The sequence below is a fragment of the Canis lupus genome, chromosome 27 (genome assembly GCF_003254725.2).
Source record: "Canis lupus dingo isolate Sandy chromosome 27, ASM325472v2, whole genome shotgun sequence".
NCBI lineage: Eukaryota > Metazoa > Chordata > Mammalia > Carnivora > Canidae > Canis > Canis lupus.
The window spans coordinates 11,203,562-11,227,654 of record NC_064269.1 but is presented as its reverse complement, the minus strand read 5'-3'; the positions used below and the strand labels follow the sequence as shown (position 1 = coordinate 11,227,654).

At 41.5% G+C, this 24,093-nt stretch overlaps 1 pseudogene; it reads left to right on the top strand.

The window, feature by feature from the left end:
- Positions 1–412: 412 nt before the first annotated feature.
- The window catches only part of LOC112678135 (dnaJ homolog subfamily B member 6-like), a 39,280-nt pseudogene continuing 15,599 nt past the window's right edge, over positions 413–24,093 (top strand).

Here is a 24,093-nt window from a genome sequence, read left to right as displayed (position 1 = left end):
TTCATAAGAATATACATATCCTTATGAAATATATACGTAAAAATATAAAAATGAATGTATACATATATTCATTACAGTCCATGGAGACTAGATTGAGAACTCCTATGATTCGTAAGAAAAAGGCAGATAATCCTATGGAAAAATTCTCAAAGAGGACACCCAAATGGCCAATAAATATGGTACTGAACCTTGCTTGTTGGCCGTAGGGGGACCATATATCCTCGTTTGCTAGTAACAGTCTCAGTTTACACTGCTTTACTTGCTAAAGTTCTAAAAACACCCCTTTCACTTTTGGTTTAGATGATACATTCTGTGGTTGCCCTACTTACCAGGGAAATACAAATTAAAATCACAGTGAGAGACCACTACACATCAAAATTAAAAAGACTGGCAATGCCAATGGTTCGCAAGGATGTGGGCCAATACTAACTCTCATACCCTGAATAGTGGGAAAGAGCCCATGGGTAATTTGAACCGCTTCCACACTGGAGCCTATTTGGGGAGATTGAGAGAGGTGACTGTTTTTACCAAGCACATGTTACCTCGTCTTAGGATTTTTAGGGCTGTCTCTCATGAGGTGGGCCTGGATCTGAGTCTCTGCTGAAAGTCATGGGAGTGTTGCCTGGGGAGACTGTGCTTTAAGGCTGGATTAGCTTACTTTGCAGTTTATGATATGTACCAATAAGCAATTTAGTTATGGTTTAACGGTAATTCAGCACGGAGTAAACTTTGTTCAAACATGATATGTGCCCAGTCATGTATTCAGAAATCAGCTAAGTGACAGAAATGTTGACCTATAGGGCAGATCAGAATGCATCTGGGGGCAATCTCTTTGCATTTTTCCAGTTTTCTGTGACACTACATTTCCTCAGAGCAGCAGAAAGGGGAACCTAATGAATGAGGTAAGTTGGTGAGATGCTCATCTTTGATGTTGGCTCTAACTTCCTGTTTTGTTTTGTTTTTTTTTTTTAAAGATTTTATTTATTTATTCATGACAGCAAACAGAGAGAGAGAGAGAGAGGCAGAGACACAGGCAGAGGGAGAAGCAGGCTCCATGCAGGGACCCTGACATGGGACTCGATCCCGGGTCTCCAGGATCACACACCAGGCTGAAGGCGGTGCTAAACTGCTGGCACTGGGGCTGTCTTCATGGCTGCTTGGGTCCCCATACAGGAGAAAGAGGGGTCGAGAACTCAAACTCTCTTATTCTTTGATCTGTCGCTGATCCCCTCCTTTTTTCAAAACTCGAGAGGACCAACCAACTGCCTTGGCTTTCCAAAAACGCTCTAGAATCTACCTTCAAGCCCCCAGAAAGAGTAAATCCAACCAAATGATCTCGATGACTTTCTGATTATTCATTCAAGAAGAAACATTGGTGGTGGTGTTTTTTTTTTTGTTTTTTGTTTTTTCTTCTATTCTAAATTAAATAGCAGCCCAGGTCAAGAAGTCATCTGGGATTCCCAGCTGCATTATGCTTTCTTCATTCTGTGGGTCCAACTTACACAATGACTGTGATTTCAATTTGCGTGTGTGGTGAAAATGGATTCTTGTCTGACTTCATCACACTTTCAGCAGACACGAACCAGGGCTCGGCATCTTCTGACCTGTTCCCTTTTGGATTACCTCTGCTTTGATGCTTGCCGATGTGCTCGCCAGCCAAGTGCTCCCCGGGAACCCCAGCCCTGGGAGCCTTGTGCCAAAATCACAAGGTGCTCTCCCCGTCACACAAGGCTTTTGTTTGGACGTTTCTTGAGCGAACCCGCCTGTCAAGTCTGATTCTGTGGGAGAACATATTTGTAAGACCAAGCAATGCTGTGGCCTACCAGGAGGCCTGTGACTCGCACAGTGAATTATTCACTCCCAGCTTTGCAGGACACGCCAGGTCACCCGTGCTCCCCGCAGGATCAAGGCATTATTCACCATCAGGCTTCTTTGGCCTGCTGTCTTCAGAGGTTCCCCCCTCTGTCCACCCCCCTTCATTGCCCCTTCAGGTTTTAACAAGACATCACATTCTTTTAAACTTCCCCTGGGCAGCAGAGGTCCCCCCCCCGCCACCCCCCTGCCTGGTTCCACATGCAGAAGGTACCATAATAGACAGAAAGCTGGAGCAGTTGTAAATTGCAGCAGTTAACGTCAACTTGATGGCCCGGTGATCAAATGAAGTTCATAACCACACAATGCAACCTGAGGGTGGAATGCTGTTTCAAACATTTCTAATGACAGGGTTATAAAATCATAAAAAAAAAAAAAAAGGAGACTTTTTCCCCCACCTCTGGCAATAAAAAGAATGACATGGGTGACCGAAACCGTTAATGAGGATGAGACTGGACACTGGTTTTGGAGGGAGCTCTGATGCTTTGGGACATCGGTGCGTGGTCAGAGCCTCAGCACTGGTCTCAGTCCCCCTACTGCCCTAACTCTGCATGTCCTGGTTTCCTAACCTTGACGGCAGGGATGACAGGGCAAGTCTGCTCATCTACGGAAGCGCTGGGGGACATCTCTGAGCTGCCTGCCTAGCTCCAGCGTACCTGCGGCACAGGCCATTCACAAAACAGAATGAGGGACAATGTCACCCAATTAAGGGCGAAACATTTAAAAAAATGACTACACTAGACGCCACGCAGCTGACGTCCAGCTGTCTATTCAGCTGCAGACAGCAGAAGGAAACATGATTAGATGCAGGAAAACATTACAGTAAAAAGAGCCAGAGGATAATATTTAACACATCCCATTGTTACTTTCACAGGGAAGGGAAGAACAGGCCCACTCACTTTGTAGCTTATTATAGTTCTCCCCTCCGACGGATGTCAGCGGTGTCAGGGTCCCAGAAGGGAACCTGTTCAGGACGATTTGGTTGCAGGGAAAGGAAGAAATTGCAATTTGGGGGCAGGAGAAATGAAGTGACTGGACAAAGGCCACTTAAGTAACAATTAGGGTCTCGTCCTTCCCCTGCTGGAGGAGCCTCTTTCTGCACGTCTTACACTTGATGCACACGCTGCTGGTTGTGTAAGTCACGAGTATCTCGGGCAGAAAAGTGAACTGACATGTTTTCAGGTGGGTCTGCTCCTATCGTTCGCGGTGTGCCTCACCCTTGCTGAAATTGTGGTTTGTGAAAGAACCGTTTCAGGTAGGCCTGGCGATATCCATGGAAACAAGTGAGCCCATAAAATATAGGCTCACTTTTTTTTTTTCGATTATAAAGTCCTTTTTATTAGTCAAAATCACAATCACCTTGATTAAAAGGATGGGACATGCCATCCTCAGCAGAAAATGATACAGTTTACTGGAGGGATCCCAGGGGTTTAGCACCTGTCTTTGGCCCAGGGTGCAATCCTGGAGTCCCGGGATCAAGTCCCACGTCTCTATGTCTATCATGAATAAATAAATAAAATATTTTTTTAAAAAAGAAAATGATACAGTTTATAGAAAACCTCCCTGCCGGCCACCCCCACCCCCCACTTAAAAACTAGAAAAAAATCTGCCCTCCTTTCCTGTGTGTCATGGTAGTCTGACTTCTCCAGTGGCATTGCAGCTCTGGAGTGGGCCAGCTCACCGCAGCACCCTCCACTTCACCTTGGGGAGGGGGGGGATGCTGGTGGCCAAGGAGGTTCAAACATTAGTTCCAGTAATACCAGTTTCCCAAACATGCACTTCCTTCCTTTCCCCCAAGGCCTGGGACAAAGGGGAAAGGTGGATAGATCTAAGCCCCGCCACGAGGAGCAATTTGAGGATGGAAAATAGTTCAAGGAGGGTAGGAGAATTCCGACACACCTCCTCCCTTCCCTGCCCCCTACTCAAAAAGAAAAAAAAAGAAAAAAGAAAAAGAAAGAAAGAAAAAGGGAGTTTGGGGTCTTTATCACACCAAAAATGGTTCCCCTCAGATCTGAGAATAAGCCCAAGATGCCCAGTCTGGGGAGGAGGTACTTGGGAAACTGAGAGCTCGTCTACCCTTGAGCCTCCATTAATTTCATCTCCACAGCAACAGGTAAGCTAGGTCCCTTTCCTAGAGCAGAAGTCTAGGGAAGACCAAGGAATAAAGGGTAGAATTGAGAAGGCTGCAAACCCAAGTGGCAAGAAAACGCTCAAGATATTCCAGCCTGACCCTGAGGACCAGGTTGTCTCCTGTGACTTCAACAGTGACACCCACTCTTCCACCTTCGACGCCGGGGCTAGATGACCCGATGACCACTTTGTCAAGCTCATTTCCTGGTATGACAATGAATTTGGCTACAACAACCGGGTGGTGGACCTCATGGTCCACATGGCCTCCAAGGAGTAAGAGCCTCCTGGACCACCAGCCCCAGCAAGAACAAGAGGAAGAGAGAGGCCCTCAGCTGCTGGGGAGTCCCTGCCCCAACTTAATCCTCCAACACACTGAGAATCTCCTGACCTCCAATTTACATCCTAGACCCCGAGGAAGAGGAGGGGCTTGGGGAACCCTACCTTGTCATGTACCATCATGTACCCCCCCCCAAAAAAAAAGATATTCCAGCCTGTTGTGGAGGAGGCTCCTGGTGCCTCAAAATGTATTGGCCCTGGGTGCTCTCACGTGGTGGCGCAGCCTGACTCAGTTTACTGCAGCAATGACTGTATTCTAAAACATGCTGCAGCTACTATGACATTTCTAAGTTCAGGTATAGAACAAAAAACAAAACCTAAAGAAAAGACCAAGACGAAGCCAGAGAAGCTCATTCTCCCAAAATGTAGCATTCAGGCAGGCATTAGAGTCTCTTCTGTGCACCAGAGACCAGCTCCAGACATGAAGATTCATGTAAGCCTGCAAAGATAACATGTATTAAAGTATGTAAAGAAAGAGTGACTTAGGTTTAAAGGGCTTGTTTACAGAACACAGAAAATTGCGTGCAACTGGGTAGTTGTGACAAGCCGCTTTGGTTTGCCCTCAACTACCTAAACAATTGAGGGCCTACGTGCACCATTTTTTTTTTTAAGATTTATTTATCTATTTATGATAGAGAGAGAGAGAGAGAGGCAGAGGGAGAAGCAGGCTCCGGGAGCCCGACGTGGGACTTGATCCTGGGACTCCAGGATCGTGCCCTGGGCCAAAGGCAGGCGCTAAACCACTGAGCCACCCAGGGATCCCCACGTGCACCATTTTTGATGGAACCTAGGGTGGTTCCCTTGGATTGTGTGGACCTGGGTATGTAACCTGCTATATAGTTCAATTCCTGGAATTTAAAGCCATATGTGTCAGCTAAATATTACGGAGCAGGACATGGCTCCTGGAGGATGCACCAATTGACCTACTAAGAACCAGCAGCAACATGCTCTCCGGTCATGTTCCAGAGGCTGAATTAAAATAAATACCCACACTAGTGTCCTATTTAAATTTGTGTGATTAAAAAAACTCATATACGTAGCTGATGAGACCCACGTTAGTTGCAAGTTAATGCTTGCTAGCTTCTTGCAGTCAACCCACCCGCACCACTCAGTAAACAAGAATTCAGGCACAGTGGGTGCTCTTGGCTGCTGCCAGGAAGGGAGGCAATGAGAGAAGCCAGCCTCAAGACAGCCTCAAGACGGATGCTTGGGTTCCAGCCTTGGTTCTGCTCTCTTCCTTCAACCCTTGGTCGCTTATGGAGGCCACACCACAGTTTTTCCTTAAGCGTAAAATGCCAGAAATCATGTGGACCTCATAGATCGGTGGTTGGGATCACCGATCACCATCAAGTCATCGGCATTGAGAAGATCGACATTCGTCAGCCGCTCACAGGGCAGATCATGGTGGGGGATTTGTCTTCGGCAAGGACCCAGTGACAACACAACCAGGGACATCCCTCCCCCTTGGGATGCCGTCTAGGTTCCAAGAAATAGGTCTTGAGGCAGCAGGAAAGCAGTTGTGTCTGACTTAAGGGCCGCTGGGCCCCCGCTTGGAAATAGGATATCTTTAATGAGGTTTTTAATGACAGGTCCCTTCCAATTTGGGGGAAGTCTGTATTGAGAGAAATTTGATGCCTCAGGCCTTGGGAAGCAGAATTAGCATATATCTTTTAATCTTAAAGAATGAGGAGTTTTAGTTTGTAACTACCCTGTGCATCTTGTCTAGGGCTCCTGATGCACTATGTTCAGGTAATCATGTGAAATGCGGAAATCAAATCTGTTCTGGCTGATTCAAAACGTCCTGGCTGAAAGGCAGAGGAGATGTCAGTAGAGATTTCAGGCTCATGGAAAAGCGCTTAGGTGCAGCTTCATCTGCTTCTTTCATTCTAACCGGAGAGGTCCTTTGTGGGTCATAAGACAAGAAACAAGGGGTTTAGAGGGCCTCTCAAGAACGAGGGGGCCAAAAACTGGATCTGAAGAGCAAAACACTTAAACAAGCTCTGCCTGAGGAGTGAAGGTTAAATGACCCCAGGGATGAACCAGCTAGTTCTGAAGCAACTTCCTTGGTCTGGAGCCAGAGGGCCAGATGCCCAGTGCCTGTGAATACACAGGATTTAAGGCAGACTGCTGCCCTTGAGAACCTTCTGTGCTTTTTAGCTCAGCCTTGGAGGAGTTTTATTCCATAAATTGTATATTTTGAGAGGCAAACCTGTGACCTGCTGGGTCCTGGACACAGAACCCATGCTATGGAAAACAGGACTTGACCCAGTAATAAAATGCTTTGAGATTAGTCCCATCAAAAAGATAAAAATCTTAAATCACAAGCATCATAAGAGTTTTAATTTTATTTAATCATAGACACGTTTCCTGCTATAACTTTTTAAAGATGTTCTACATTTGAAAAGAATTAGGACAATCCTGTATCTTTGATCAACTCAACATCTCTTTAGGGGAAAAGATTTAACACTCTAGTTTTTAAACAGAAATATAAATATGCATCAGCTAACAGTTTTCCAAATTAGGCAGCATAAACTTTATAATTTCATGACATCCAAATGAATAGGAGGCCTGTTTTATGCTTAGAAGTGATTGTCTTTGAACTAAACACACTTGAGCGAGGGGTTTCTGTGTGTCATTATTTTTGACACAACTTGTCATTAGTTTTAACTTTGACCGGGTTGTAATGAAAAATTTGGTTGTGCAAGTTTGCCTATTGTTTATCTATACTCAGACTTAATTATTGCTTCCCAGGTCAATCATCACCATTTTAAGTGGAAAGAAATGGCCTTAACCCATGAGATGATTCCCACAGAGTTTATTGTATGTAGTTAGACTATGAGGTCAGATGCATAGAAAGAATGGGCAGGATACTCTGGAGGTAGAGTTTGGGGGGCGGGGGACACGATCTAGTTACTTAGAGGGAACTGGAAGTACAAGTCTCATCCTCTCACAGAAACACTTCAGGGAGATGGACTAGTCAAAGACTAGATAGGGGCAGAACAGTGGTCATCATATGGTGTCTCAGAAAAGGCCTTTCTCTGTGTTTCTGTCATAAGGGATTTTGAAATTTCTGCTATTCAGAATTCCTTAGAGTGGGAGGCACAATTGACATTATGGCAGGGTAATTTTTTGTTGTATGGAATTTCCAGGGTATAGTGAAATGCTTAGCATCTCTGACTCTCTCCCTTCAGTTATTTAGGCTATAACGATGTCTCCAAAATGTTCAAGAATTACTTAACACATTAACCAGGTTAGTAGAAAACCATGCATGATCCAGACATAAAGGCTACAGGGATTTTCTTTGGGAAAGAGAAGAGAGAGAAACTTAAGAACGTGGGGGTAGATCGTGCCAAGCAGTATAGGTGCTAAAAAAGAGCACCAGCAACTAATTTTGCTTGCTAGACATGGTGAGTTGCCCTGTTAGTTAGGGCGGGGAGGAGGAAATAACATTTACTGAGTGCTTGTTATGTGCCAGTATTTTGTAAAAATTATTTAAATTAATTATCATTATTCAGTGAATTGGATGTAATTCTATTTTTCCAGAAATAATTAAAATAATAAAAATAGAAATAATTATTCTATCTTTAAAGAACTTGAATCAGAGAGAGCTGATGGTGACAAAGTTGAAAAGGGAATCTCAGACCACTCTAACCAGTCTCTTTTTAAAGAGTTGGAGACTCTCTTGCATTCCAAAGTCAATGTCTATCTTGTCATCCTGGGTGTCCAAGGTTGCACGAGCAGATAAGAAAACTAATGGTTCTGTTACTATAACTTGGACAAGTGACCTCCATCATGAATCTGGTAGATCATTGGCCACACAGGTGTATATTGCATACCTTTCCCTCCAGGGCCATCAAAAGGTATATTTGCTTAGCATTTGCAGTGACAATTATTGCATAATTCCCGACATTAGGTTATACTTGATACCAAGGTGACCATAATTTCCTTATCTGTGGCTAACAAAACTGAGTTTGCTGAGTGACTGCTGATATTAATAATACTGCTTATAGGCTGGAGCTTGGGCCTGGAGAATGTGTAGCAGAGACTGGTGAGGTGTTTGCCAAGCCTGTTTTCTTTCTCACCAGGACACACAGCATTCCTTGCCTCCCTTGTAGGTAGGTGTGACCATGAACTGAATTTTGGCCAATGTGACTGGAAGTATTTACATCACTTCCAGGCCTGACCCATAAAATCTTCCCTTGGGACCTTCTACTCTCCTTCCTCCCTATCTGCTGTCTGAATGTCGTTATTAAGATGACCTTGGAACCCATGCGTTGAGCATGATAGAGTCTTTATCATCCTGAGTTCCTTTGAAGAAAACTCCCACTGTTGACTGGATTTTACACATCGGTGTACCACCTCTGGCTTATACTGGCTGGTAAGAGCCGAGGTTAAGTCCTAAGGAATTTTGTAAGCTAATTGACATCAAGTTGATAGCGTGAAGTTCTTATAACTGCAGAATTTACAATACAGAAACTGGCAAATGCTACAAACCAGGACTTTTATTTTAGAGAATCATTTTTCTAGCATACCACTGTTAAGCTCTTTTTGCATATTTGTTTTATCATAATATATATACTGCTACTCAAAGTGATGTTTTGCACTAACAAAGCCTAAAAGATGTGAGATTGGCTTAGCAGTTGGGGGCAAGTTCGCATGAGTTGGGCATCAAGGAAAAGGATTATCAGAGACTGGAAAGGTGGTGACTCATCATGTGCAAAATACTTGGTAAAAGAATTATCTGTGATAACTTGGAAAGCAGACCAAGTGCCCATGCAGCATCTATCCCCCAAGGAAGTGGCTGAAATACAAAATGGTAGGTAGTGCATATTGTTTATTGCTGGCTGTGATAAAAAAAGTATTAGAAAATTAGAGATAAACTTGGGACTTGTTTATAAATATAAATACAAATAGAGTTAAAAATTTGGAGACTCATAGAATTGGGAAAAGTTTACTATTTTAGACTCCAAGTAGCAGGAAATAAGATGGGAATGCTTTTGCATGCCAAAGGCTCTGTTCAAAAGTGAATCTGGATTCAGGTTAGTTTATTTATTTTTACTTAAAAGTAATTTTTTTTTTAATCATCAGAAACATTTTTGAGATATGAAGTGTTTGAATGCAAGAGTTACCTTTTGAATCAATTGGAGAGTGAAATTTGCCATCTTGGTTAGCTCTAACCATAGCATTATTGTTCCAGTTACCTTTTATTATGTAATAAAGCACCTGAAACCCAATGGCTTAAAACAACAACAGTGTTTTATTTTGCTCATGAATCTATAATTTGGGTAGAGCTTGTCTCTGCTCTTTGCAGTGTCAGCTAGGGCAGCTAGACTGAAGGCAGAAGGATCTGTTTCCAAGATGACTCACATGGCTGGCAAGTAGGCACTTGTTGGCTGGAAGCTTTGCTGGGATAGGAGGTGGGGTGGGGGGCTTTTCTCTCCTCCATGTGGCCTTCCGCATATGGTTTGGGCTTCCTCACAGAATGGCGGCTACATTTTAAGAGCAAATGTTAGAGGAGAGAACAAGGTGGAAGTTGTATTTCCTCTTATAAACTAACATGGAGATACATAACATTACTTCACCTGTACTCTGCTATTCAAAGTGTTCACAAAGTCACCTTCATTGGTGGGGAGAACATAGATTCTACTTTTTGGTAGGAGGTGGCAAAGTTCTAGAAGAACGTGTGGGGTAAGAAACATTGTTGTGGCTGTTTGCTACACTTATACTGGGGATTGAGAGAATTACAGCCAAATTCATTTAAGAATCCATCTTTGTTACATGATCCAGGGGGTTTGATAGCTCAAAGTTAGTGCTGAATTTCCTTCTCATTTAAGATAGCCTAAAAGTTATCCAGTAACAACCAGAGCACAATCTATAGGAGAAGTTCAGAAGGGGTGCTGAGTGATGGAGGGAAAAAAAAAGTGTTCTTATTGGTTAAAACACATGTGAGCATTCATGGGCATTCATTTCTTTAGCAAACATTTGTTGAAAGCCTTCTGTGTAAGCAGTATTCAAGTCACTGAGAAGATAAAAATGAATGATTTATTTCTGCTCCCAAGGAAACTGAAGGTGGTGGATGAGGAAAGACTGTAGGTGAATAAAGAGACAATTATATGTTTACAAGCTATTACTATAGACCCAGTGATAGAGGTGGGAAGAGAGCTTACGAAGTACTGAGAATGACAAAATGTCTCATGCAGAATTCTTGGGATCATTGTGAAAGGTGGAGGAAGGTGACCTGAATTTTCATTTACGAAAGATCAAGAGTCAAGTTTCTGGCAGAGGCAGAGCCACGGATCCAACTTTCCTGACTCAGCCTCAGTACTCTTTCCATGACACCATACAACTTTCTGTGTTGAATTGTGTTGTACAGATTGAGTGTGCTGGGCACTCAACTGTTACAATTTCTTGTTCCATTGTGTTCTTCTCTAAACCCCAAGGAGAGGCAGGTCAAGATATTGAATAGCCATGTTAACAGTGGGCAGGGTGAGCGTGAAACACAGATCATCCTCAGATTAAGCAGAAATCTCATTGGATTTGGAGAGTTTCAGTGTCTAGTTGACTAAACTGTCACAGAGATGCTAACAAGATACCATAGAGATTTATGTCGATCTTGTTGCTTTCCTTTCCCTTAATAATATCTTGAGAGAAACAGTAATAATCATCATAATGGCTAAAAGGTGGACAGGAAAAAATAAAGGACATGGATGAATTGCCAGTTCAGAAGTTAGGCATTATTAACTAAACAATGACACAGATTTTTCATAAGAGCTCAACTATTCATGATCTTGAAAACAGTTGACCCTGAATACTTAACACAGATTTTTTTTTCCTCCTCCATCTCTTATAAGTTTTATGTATTTGCTCCAGGGTCGTTAGTCTGACCAAGATAGAGCGCAGTGATTATTTAACTACGCTTTGGCCAAAAAAAAAAAAAAAAAAAAAAACCTAGGGTATTTCTGCTTGCCTTAAAGATATCTAAAAATTCTTAAAACGGAAAACTTTTAAATTAAACTTATTTTAATTTAAAAAGTGGCATGCCACTCATGAAGTGAACTTATGAGACATAAAGTGAGTTTAAGGGAAAAAGAGAGATACTGCTAAATGCTAAATGGGCTTGGAAACACGGAAAATATTTGCAATCCTCAGTAGAGGGGGGTGGGAGATGAAAAGCACTCAGAAATTATGGACTCATTGTGACATTTCTTGCATCTGGAAACTTTACTTTGCTTAAATTTCGGCTTTCCCAAACATCGCCTTCAAGCAGTCTCCTGATGAACTGTGCTCTGATCTTATACCACCTCACCACCGTACTCAAAGCCAGGGGGACTTATTTTCACTTGATGTGCTTTCCCAAGCCTGTGACAGCTCATAGAGATCAGAGTACCAGCCTCTCTTAAGAATCTGCCTGCTATAAATAATGTGACTTTGTAAAAAGCTGGCAGTTGTTGGCCAAGTATGAAAAAAATGCTAATTTTAATAGAAAACTCTATTTTCAAATACATTTCACAGTTTATGCTGAGTGAGAAATGCTTAATTCTCACCATGGGAACTTCCAGATTGCTTATGCCGAGTGGTGCAGATGTAGCTGTCTCAAGAAACTTTGAAGCCAAAATTCAGCTTTTACCTCAAATGTCTTACTTTTATAAGGTATACGAGAGGCAGCAACCTGCCTTAGCATCGTGAAGAAGTTTTCCATTTCTGCTGAATCCACATGGTGAGTGGCATGGCATATATAACATCATGCCTGTTTGATTGCAAAAGTCTGCACCACAGTTTGTACATGAAAAGGTTTAGGCCTATCTGGCAGCTATTAGCTCACAAGGGTTACTGGATTATGAGTCAGATGCACAAAGTATTTCATCATCTGGTGGATTTGAATTCTATTCTACATACTATATAGATATGCTTGTGATATGATGATACTCCAGAAAAAATCCTGAAACACTCAACAGAGTAATTAATTGATGGATTTAGTGACTCCTTGTTGCTTTTAGGACAAAGCCTAACCTTTCCAGTGCTGGATACCAAGCTCTGCAGGGTATCTCCAGACTCATTTGACCTCATTCTTCACCTCTATCTGTGAACCAGCCATCCTGGACCTAACTTCTTGAGTATTATTAGACTCTGCCCCAGAATCTTGGCACTCGTTATTTTCTCTGCCTGGACACTTCTCACCCTCTTGGTCCGCTAGTTCGTTATTATCCTTTAGAGTTCAGCTCAACTTCTACTTTTTCCCAGAGCGGTCTTTTATACACCATTGTACATCTGATTCACACTCTATACCTTTCCTCCATAGTGCTTCTCACAGTGTGTAATGGTTCACTTACTTGTGTGACAATTTGGTGTCTTGCTCCGTGAGACTCCATGGAGGACTCCATGAGAATGGAGAACACGTTTCTTTTTGCTTATCATTATATTCTCAGTGTGTAGGAGAGAACCTGGATTATGGAAAGTGCTCCACAAATATTTGTTGAATAGAAATATTGTACAAAGCACCTAGCAGAGCATGGGATAGACAGTAGGTTCTTTTTTTTAAATTTTTTTTAAAATTTTTTATTTATTTATGATAGTCACAGAGAGAGAGAGAGAGAGGCAGAGACACAGGCAGAGGGAGAAGCAGGCTCCATGCACTGGGAGCCCGACGTGGGATTCGATCCCGGGTCTCCAGGATCGCGCCCTGGGCCAAAGGCAGGCACCAAACCGCTGCGCCACCCAGGGATCCCAGTAGGTTCTAAGTAAAGAGCAGCTATTAGATTATTATTTTTTTAAATACCAAAAAGTCTAAAAATATAGCTCTTTTTAATATTGTTCTCTTATACTTTATGATTACTTTGATTTTACTTCACACTTCTAATGACTTCCTGCATGAATCTGGAAGGCCCCTTCCTTGTACCTCAATTTTCTCAAGAGTTTGATAGCAGTAGCTGCATCAATCAATCCTCAGAAGCATGGGTGTCAAATTGATGGTGAGATAGGGATATATTTTGGAAGAAATAATTCTTGTATTGAGAAAATCTATGGACACTGATGTTGGGCCCTTGACTCTTCCTCCTATTTTGTGTCTGGAAAAAAGTCCCCATCCTCTCTCTCTTTATTCTAGTCTCAATGTCTTTGAGAGGGAGGTGGTAGGGCAGTAATGTCTGTTTTACTTTCTCTGTGCCAAGCCATTTTACATATAGTATTTTGTTTCTAATACTCACACTAACCATATGAGATAGGTATTTGATCTCCATTTAATAGACAAGGAAATCGAGGCCCAGAGAAGTTAAGACATTTTCTGGAGGTAACCTAGACAGTAAATGATGGGATTTAGGTAAAGGTTTCTCTTATCACAGGTCTTGTGATATTCCCTGATATTCAGATAGCTTTTCAAGTGTCTCTGATACCTAGAAGACTTATTTGTCCATTCTCACTCAAATAAGGTATTTCTGTTGGGTAGAAGCTGGGGCACAGATCTTTCAGGTGACTGGAGTTAGGGGGTAGTTCCTCTCTCAGGCACATTTTCCTGCTTTAGTTTACAAAGGGCCTAAAGACCTACTGGGAAGAAATGTGCACTCAGCCAGACTGATGAAAATATGTCTGTTGGATGAGAGCAATATATATGGAGTTTGGGTTTGGGACATCTAGAGCCCCCAGAAGGCCCCTGAAGAGGCTCATCAAAGTGGGAGAAAGAGGCTGGCTCACAGAGTCAGATTTAGCATTGGCCTGGAGGTCAGAGGGGAGAAATATGGCTGTTGACTATCATTCCAACCTACGTACTCTGGGAGAAAGAGTCAACCTATGGAGAAGACCACCATCAAGCCACATGGCTATGAACCCCAAATGAAGGTGCTACGTAAAAAATAGTCTCCTCTTACTGAGCCTTCATATTGTATGCTAATTTCATTGCCACAGAATTTCCAGGGAGCAATGTCATAGAAGCAGAATCTCTGACCCAGAGTTGACTTCAGTTAGATTTTGGGGGACTAAAATTGCCTTGTCCTGGGTCACCTGATCATGAATAGGGAACAATGGCCAGATATATTTGTCCTGAAGATTCCTTCACATATTTGTGGCTGAAAGAAGACTTTCTAAAAGTTTACATACCTTTTAAAGTCAAAGACAAATTAGTTATTAATCCCGAGCAGGGGATCTATCTCCAGTCACCATTTAGTGAAGCCTGAGACACTTGGGGTATATCTGGGATAACAAGATTAATGAACCAGATTCACCCCACAGGCAGGTTCTATTAGGCATAGGCGCCTAAGGCTGGAAGAGGGGATGCATTAATATTTAGTTTGTGTGTAAAATTTTTACTTTCTCTTAATTAAGAATCTCAACTTGGAACAGGATTGTCAAGATTCCAAGAGCAATTTGTGAATATAACTAGAGAAAGATTAGCTCAGGTTTCCATGATGCAATAGATAGAGGACTGACTAGAGTCAGGAGACATAAGTTCAAGATAAATGAATCTATTTAGTATAAATGGTCATCCAAATTTAGCATTCTTTTAGATGCTGGGGATACAATGGGGCCTTCATGAATCTTATAAACTAGCAGGGAAGATAGACATTAAAATTGATTATATAATCTTGTATAATTAAAGAATTCCATGAATAAATAGCAAAATTACTGTAGTGGTAAGTAGTATGGGGAAGTCAGTGGTGCAAGAGGAGCATTGAGTAGGGGAATCTAGATTAGTTAGGGAGGTCAGTCAAGGCTTCCTGCCTGAGAATAAGCCTCTGTGTGAGGATTTGGGTTGAGGGGTAGGAAGACAGCTGGCAGAGTAGTTTTATGAAGTGGGACCAGCAGGGCCAAAAGGTCCTCCACAAGAGGTGCACAGCACTTCCTAGTTCTACCTTTATCAGTAAAACCAGGGGATTGAACTAGAGGATCCCTTGATTTCTTTATTCTTTATTTTTTATTTCAGTTTTACTTAATTCCAATTAGCTAACATATAGTGTTATATTAGTCTTAGGTGTACAATATAGTCATTCAACAGTTCTATACATTACCCATCACAACAAATACACTCCTTAATCCCCGTGGCCTGTTTCACCTATCCCCCAGCTCCATCCCCTCTGGCAATCATCACTTAATTCTCTATAACTGGGTGATGGGCACTGAGGAGGGTGCTTGATGGGATGAGCACTGGGTGTTATACTGTATGTGGGCAAATCGAACTTCAATAAAAAATTATTTATAGTCTAGAGTCTGTTTCTTGCTTTGTTTCCCTCATTTATTTTCTCTTTGCTTGTTTCTTAAATTCCACATGAGTGAAATCATATGTATTTGTCTTTGACCAACTTCTTTTAGTATTATACTCTCTAGCTCCATCCATGTTGTTGCAAATGGCAAGATTTCTTTCTTTTTTATGGCTGAATGATATTCCATTGTGTATATATACCACATCTTCTTTATCCATTCATCAGTTGATAGACACCTGTGCTGCTTCCATATCTTGGTTATTGCAAATAATGCTGCTCTAAGTGTAGGGGTGCATGTGTCTCTTCAAGTTAATGTTCCTGTATTCTTTGGGTAAATACTCAGTACTAAGATACTTGGATCATCCAGTATTTCTATTTTTAACTTCCTGAGGAACCTCCAGAGTGTCTGCACCAGTTTGCATTCCCACCAGCAGTGCATAGGCGTTCCTTTTTCTCCACATCCTCACCATCACCTACTGTTTCTTGTGTTGTTGGTTTTAGCCATTCTGACAGGTGTGAGCTGATACCTCATCATAGTTTTGATCTGCATTTCCCTGATGATAGTGAGGTTGAACATCTTTTCATGTATCTGTGGGCCACCCGGATGTCTTTGGAGAAATGTCTGTTCATGTCTTCCGCCCATTTTAGAATTAGGATATTCATTTTTGGGGCGTTAAGTTCGATTAGTTCTTTATAGATTTTGGATACTAGATCTTTACTGGATATGTCATTTGCAAATATCTTCTCTCATTCTGTAGGTTGCCTTTTTATTTTGTTGACTGTTTCCTTTGCTGTGCAGAAGCTTCTTATTTTGATGTAGTCCCAACAATGATTTCTTTTTAAATCTAACAGTCCATGAGTTGTAATTTTAAGATATGCTTTCTGATCATGTGTGAGAACATGAGCTTGAATTTTCTCTCCACCACATCCAAGCTTTAGGAACCCTTCTCAGCTATAAAATAGGGATAAAAATATCTGTTTTACCAACCTTCCAAAGTTACTATGTGGATCAGCCAAAATAGTATGGCCTGTATATCACTCTGAATGGAAGACACGTTTCTTATGTTTATGTCCAATTTCATCTTGATCCATCAGAAAGCAGAAGTTTCAGGTCACTGGCACTAGGCTAGGACCTCACAAGGCAGCCAGAGTGGCATAATCTAACACACTGTTCTTTGGGGAAATGTTTCAGAATTTTCATAGTGGGCAGCTGGTGTCACTCAGGGAACTAAGTATAGAGAGTTGTCATCATCTACGAATATAATCAAGGGACCTTTAATGTTGAAGTTGTACAACAGTTTGCATCTGGACTTTTTTCCAATACATATTTTTAAATGAATCAATTTTAAAATTAAGGCTTATTAAAATATTTTACTCATGTAAATTAACAACAAAAACAAAAAACTATTCAAAGACCTCACCACAGAAAAACGACTGGGCAAGGTAAACTACTTGAGTGGATGACAGGTCAGGAACCTCGACACCCACCCTCTGGTTGTGGTTCTGTCAGAAATGAGGAGGTTGGCAGAAATAGTACCCAAGGTCTTTGGGAAACCCGGTTTTTGTTTGCTTGTTTGTTTAAAGTCTTTTATTTATATCACAGATTTTTTTGCCTATCTCTGTCTCCAGTATGCTTCAGCTTTCACCAGTATATAAGCACAGTTGCGATTGTATCAATGAAGCATTAATCTCAAATCTTACCAGTATTGAGACTCCACCAGTTCACAAAGACAGTCCAGTCTTTTCCTGGAAGCCTTCTCTCTCTAAATAGACCCACCATGCCCAGAAATCAATCCTCAGCACCTGTATTTTGGCAGTGAGAGCAAAAACCCCAGGTTGCCCCTCAAGACCCAAACCCACAACTTCTGCATTGATCCTGCTGGCACAGGAAGGGCACTATTGGTGAACACAGAACAGGATTGGTAAGGTGGGTTCCTGTCTCTGGATATGTTTCCAACACTGGAAAAAAAGTCCAGCTCCACGTCCCTCAGTCAGATCTCAATAATTGTGGGACAAGTGATAGCACACAAGAGATGCAGAGTGGAGCTAAAAGGCTGGGAGCTGTGAAAGCCTACATAGAAGAATTGGGATTTACTTTTTGAAGGATGGACAGGGTTTTGTTGATCAAAAATGAAAATAAAGGGGCACCTGGGTAGTATAGTGGGTTAAGTTTCTGCCTTTGGCCTGGGTTGTAGGACCCTGGGATAGAGCCCCGCATCAGGTTCTCTGCTCAGTGGGGAGTCTGCTTCTCTCTCTCCCTCTGCACTCCCCTGTTCTCTCTCCCTACCTCAAATAAATGAATGAATGAATGAATGAATGAATGAATAAATAAAATCTTAAAATTAAAATAAAATGCATTTAGGGTAGAGGGAGCATCCTGGAAACAGGAGTAAAAATAGGACAATTTGTGGCAATAGAGGTAAACCAAATTGGCTGAAAGATTAGAGGTTAAGAAAGCAGAATCAGGGCAGCCCGGGTGGCTCAGCAGTTTAGTGCCACCTTCAGCCTGGGCCTGATCCTGGAGACCCGGGATCGAGTCCCATGTCAGGCTCCCTACATGGAGTCTGCTTCTCCCTCTGTCTGTATCTCTGCTGCGCATGCTCTTTCTCTGTCTCTCATTAATAAATAAATAAATAAATAAATAAATATAATAAATAAATAATAAATAAATAATAAATAAATAAATTAATAATAAATAAATAAATAAATCTTTAAAAGAAAAAAAAAGAAAGCAGAATCAGACCTATAAATGCTAGAAGGGAGAGAATGGGGGTAGGGTATGTGCAAAATAAGTGAAGGGGAGTGGGAGATACAGGCTTTCATGTATGGAATAAGTCACAGGGGTAAAAGGTACAACATAGGGGATATAGTTAATAGTATTGTAATGGTGTTGTATGGTGACAGATGGCAGCTACATTTGCTGTGAACACAGCATAACCTAGAGAGAAGTCTAATCACTGGAATGAATGTGACACGATGTGTCAACTATATGCATGTGTATATATGTATGTTGTGTTGTGTGTGTGTGTGTGTGTGTGTGTGTGTGTGTGTGTGTATTTGGGGGGTTGGAGTGCTGATGCAATGGCAAAACCTGGCAAATGTGAAATGATGGAGAGAGGTCTGAAAGGTAAACACGAATTTGGGCTTCATTTTATCTACCTACATTGCCCCGACAGCATTTGAACAGAGGAGTGATGCCGTAAGGTAACTCTAGCTGGGAATGGACCAACATGGAGAGGATTCGAGAGCAGTGCTCTCCTACAGAAACATAACTGTGAGCTGCAAAGGGGAGCCATATGTAAATTAAATTTCCTTGTAGCTACATGCATTAGTTTTCTATTGTAACTGTAACAAATTACCATAAACTTGGTGGCCTAAAGCAACACGCATTTATTCTCCCACGGGTCTGGAAGTCAGAAGTCTAACATCATGGTATTAGCTGGGCTGTCTTCCTTCTGGAGTCTTCTGGTGAGAATCTGTTTCCTTGACACCTCCGGCTTTTAGAGACAGCCTACATTCTTTGGGCCATGGCTTCTGCTTCCTCCTTCCCAGCTAGTGGTGTAATATCTCCTGCAGTCAAATCTCCCCATCTCCCTTTTATAGGGACCCTTGTGATTACACTGGGTTTATTTGGATAATCTTCCCATTTCAGGGTCCTTAACTTAATCACATATCCAAAGTTCCTTTTGTCCAGAACTCACAGGTTCTGAAGATTCAGAAGTTGATATCTTTGGAAGGCCCCTATTCAGCTACATTAAAAAAATATAGGATGAAACGTGGAATAATTAAGTATTTTCACATAATATATAAAAACAATCATAGTTTTAACACACTATCACTATGCAAGTTATTAATGAGATAAGTTTTTAAAATATTTTATTTATTTATTTGACACAGAGGGAGGGAGAGAGAGAGAGAGCACAAGCGCAAGCAAGCAGAGTGGCAGGCAGTGGGAGCGGGAGAAGACTTCCTACTGAGCAGGGAGCCTGACCTGGGGCTTGATCCTAGCACCCTGGGATCATGATCTGAGCCAAAGGCAGATGCTTAACTGACTGAGCCACCCGGGCACCCCAATGCGATATTTTCCATATATAATTTTCCTACTGAGACTTCAAAAGGAGCACACCTTTGTACTTAGAGCCCATTTCATTTCAGACTAGGCACATTTTGGGTACCTCATAGCTACACGTCGCTCATGGCTGCAGTATTAGGCAGCACGATCTACAGCCAGGGTAACCTGTTAGAAGCTCATTAAAGAAATCTAGGCAGGCTATAAAAATGAAGAGAAGAGAACAAAAATGACAAGCCTTGAAACCAGCATTAGGTAAATGTTGGGATGTGTGTGCTAGGAATGGTGTGGAGAACTGAGTGACAGACATAATGGCTATTGGCTATTAGCTCTGACATGAGGACTTTCTTAATTTTATTTCTTTAAAAGGGGAAGCATGTGAGCCTATTTTAAACAAATGAATGAACTGTCCACTAGGAAGTTAGGAATGTGGGTCTGGAAGTCAGGAGAGGGTTCAGGCTGGAGGCTTAGCCTTAGGATTGCTTTATGAGCGACGGTTTGGATCTATGATGGTGACTGAGGACAGAGCCTTGGATAGTTCATGTTGAGAGGGCAGGTGGAGGTAGGAGAGACGGGGGCAGGGGGAGAATGTGTGGGAAAGCATGGGTACCTCTGAGACTAAGAAAAGAGAAATATCAGCAGGTGGGAGCAGGGCAATTAGACTCCCAGCAGTATTTCTGAGGTAACCATGAAGACTCTCCTCATGGGTTTGGAGTCCCTCACTCCAGATCTGAGGTAATTACTCAGCCTCCCACACAGGACTGGTTTTTAGTTGTCAGTGGGAGTGGGAAGATGCTTATTTGCAAAACTGTTTTTCTTTAAAGAAACATTATGGCTGAATCCTCTGAGTGGGTTTGGCATGAGGCAATTACATGGCTACTTTGGTGAGTATAGATAGCAGAAGGGGATGGTTCAGGCCCTTTTCTTCCTTTTTTTTTTTTAATTTTTATTTATTTATGATAGTCACAGAGAGAGAGAGAGAGAGGCAGAGACACAGGCAGAGGGAGAAGCAGGCTCCATGCACCGGGAGCCTGACGTGGGATTCGATCCCGGGTCTCCAGGATCGCGCCCTGGGCCAAAGGCAGGCGCTAAACCACTGCACCACCCAGGGATCCCGGCCCTTTTCTTCCTAACTCCAGAGGAATTTCTCTATATGATGATCAAATTAACAGAGTTATTGCCAGGTCTTCCTTCAGTGTGGCCATATTTTTAATGATCTATCGCTTTACATTTCTTTGGGAAAAATGATCCATTTCCTTCCTAGATCCTTGCTTCTAAGTCTCCTAAAGAGTGTGCATGAGTTGAGTGAGCTTGGGAATCAAAGTGCCAGGGTTCAAGTCTTGCCTCTGCCTCTTAACTAATTTTGGTGTTGAGTGAGTTACTTACCTTTTTTGTGCCTCTGTTTCTTACCAGAAAAATGAGATAATCACAGTCTGGGGTTTTTGTGAGGATTAAATCGTTATGCGTGTACATATTTTTATCTACATACAGTTTTCCTTTGAGTCTTCTCCAAGAGTTTAGAACATTGTATACCGATTTAACAATATGGAATGACTGAGACAGTTCATATGTCCTATTACCTCAAATCGTTCTATCTTCAGCCCCTCCTAAACCAACCCTCCCATTGCTGGCTCTATACTACAATGCTTGCAGATATTTGCTTATATTTCACCTACTATTCAGTGTTTATTCACAGACAAATCTAACAGCCAAACAAGAACTTCAATGATTAATTCCTGGTAAAACTGACTCAAGTCAGATCACAAAAAAATTTAAAATAGAAAAAGGTGGAAAGAAGACCTAAATCAGTGCTTCTATTGCTGTTGTGCCACTTTTTCCTCATTTTATAAGTTTATTAAGGCCTAGGAATAAAGACAAAAACTGTATAGAACTAAAATAATTTCAAGGCTCAAACAACATAGTAACAGTTGACATTACTTTCCTAATTTTTTTAAGAAAATTTGTTTATGCCCATCGAATACCTTTAAGTTTTATTTATTAATTAATTATTATTATTATTTTATCTTTAAGTTTTAGTCTTTGATTCATTTGCACCAAGGAAAAAAATAACACTATAGGTAGAAGTAGAAAATTGTGTTTTTCACAATCTCATAACTTATTCTGGTTTAAGAAGATTCCACTGAAAAGATACATACACAAGCACACATTTTGAAGAATGAGTCTATTCATTCTGGAATTTTTGGGGGCAGTGGGAGTCCACTTACTACCTAGGAAACAGATGACTACTTTCTGCAAAATTCCCTAAGATTGGAACTTCTTTATTTTTCTTCACTGCAGGTGATGCCTGGAGAATGCCATCTACTTTTCTTTTGAGTCCAGAATATCAGCCTTTTAAGATGACAGCAGTGTTGTGTCCTGAAAATGATCTCAGGGCAGTACAATAACATTCTATTTAGAGCTTCTTAGAGCTTTTTGGTAACTAAGTCCATAATTGAGACCAGTGATTCTTAATCAGGGGGTAATTTTGTCCTCTAGGGGACATTGAGCAACATCTGGAGACATTTTTGATTTTCATGATTGGGGAGGGTGTTGCTACTGGCATCTAATGAGTAGAGGCCAGTGATGCTGCTAAACATTTCACAATGGACGGGGCAGTCCCCACTCACTGTGTTATCCAACCCCAAATGTCAATAATGCTGAGGTTGAGAAGCCCTGCTTTAGATATTCTAGATTCCAAAGAGAAGAGGCAGGTCCTAAATCAGGAGTAGAGGGGGAAAAAGGCAACAAGAGAGGGAAATGACAAAGATCATGTTTATTTTAAAGATTACCTTTTATGCTTTTGTTGTGTTTCTGGCAGGTATAATATTAAGTACTACTATCTTTGGGGGCAATGGAATCTGCGGCCATGTCAGGCAGCCATATAACCCTCATCATTTCCTCTAATGGAAGTTTAGAGTTTGGGTTATGGGAATCTTGTGATTAATCAGGTATTGTGATCAATATCCATGTAGTCCTTCCTTGGCATACATAGGAGGAGGCAAACTGATTCCTGAGGTGGAACTGATTTTACTTCCAAGAAATCCCCCAAATTGCTGGTGAGTGGTCGAGAGAGAGAGAGAAAGAGAGAGAGAGAGAGAGAAAGAAGGGGGACTGGTCTGATCTGGCCTTCACTTTATAGTTTCTTTGCAAGAAAATTAAAATACAACAGAAAGATCACAAACTTTGGAGTCTGCTAAACCTTGGTTAGTAAATGTCCGAGCTCTGTTGCTTCACTTGGTACTCTCAGTGGTAAAATGGGAGCATAATATAGAACTTGTAGGGAAAAAAAAAAAAAAAAGAACTTGTAGGGTTCTTATAAAGATTAAGTAAGAGAATGTGTATAAAATGTCCAACATAGTGTATAGCATGCAGTAGAATCTCAGTAAATTCTACTTATTTTAACTTTGTAAACTTAGGCTCTGAGCTGCAAACAGGATAATATTAGAGAATTTTCTGCCTATTTCCTAGGTAGGGAGCATGAAAAAGGTCAGCAGCAAGAACCCTCTTTTGTCTCCGTACTAGCTAATGCTGCTCTGTCCCAGATTAGTTGACCACGTTGAATGCACTCACTCATCTGGTCTAGATTTTTCTCTATAAAGCCCTAGCTGTGTAAGCTGTCTCTCTGATAGGCAGGCCATAAATAACCATGATGAAGCAGGCTGAGGAGCCCCTCTTTCTGTCCCTGGCTATTTGATCATTTTTCCCGAATTTTTTTGAGCTTTCCTCTTGACCTGTGAACATCAGAAACTAACAGTCTCTGTAGGCATCAGAAGAGACACACCAGTCTGGACAGCAGTGAGGTAATTAGCCAGAGAACCTAGATTCCAATCATGGTTTTTGCCTCTGAAGTTATATGACCCCAGGGTCTGTGATACTTAACCTTTTGTTTACCTCTGACCTCAGCTTGACCATAATGGTTATTAGGAAATTCACCACCATTCCAGAAGGAATGTTTGGAAGGTTAATGACATAATTGTGCCTAATCCTGGTGATGAGGAGAGAGTAAATGTCTACCTTTTGGAAATGCATAATAAATCTTCCAGGTAAATTACTTTTCCTTTAGTGAACTAAATATAACCTAAAGGGAAACCATATGAGGAGCTTTCAGTTTTGAAGTGTTTGCTCCCTTTAGTGGTCTAAGAGAGTTCCAGAACTTCTAAAGTAGGGCAAATATATTCTCAGTACAAGCAGAACTTTTGATATGAAAGGACTCTGGGTTTCCTGCATGGAAGGGACCTTGTACAATTATCTAGTTAGGTTAACATAGTATTTTCCCTGCAGTCTCCACTGAACTAGTTACCACCCTGTCTCCAGAACAGGAGAACTTAGATTTTTCAGCTTGTGTCTTATTTTATTTATTTATTTTTAGATGAAAAACCTTACAGACTACTTCCTTTATCTGATGCTGCCTAAGGATACCAGGGTGAACCAAAAATCTGGATCCCCCCCTCCGTCATTGCCTATAGGAAGGTATCTTGATTTAGCTCATTAACATTT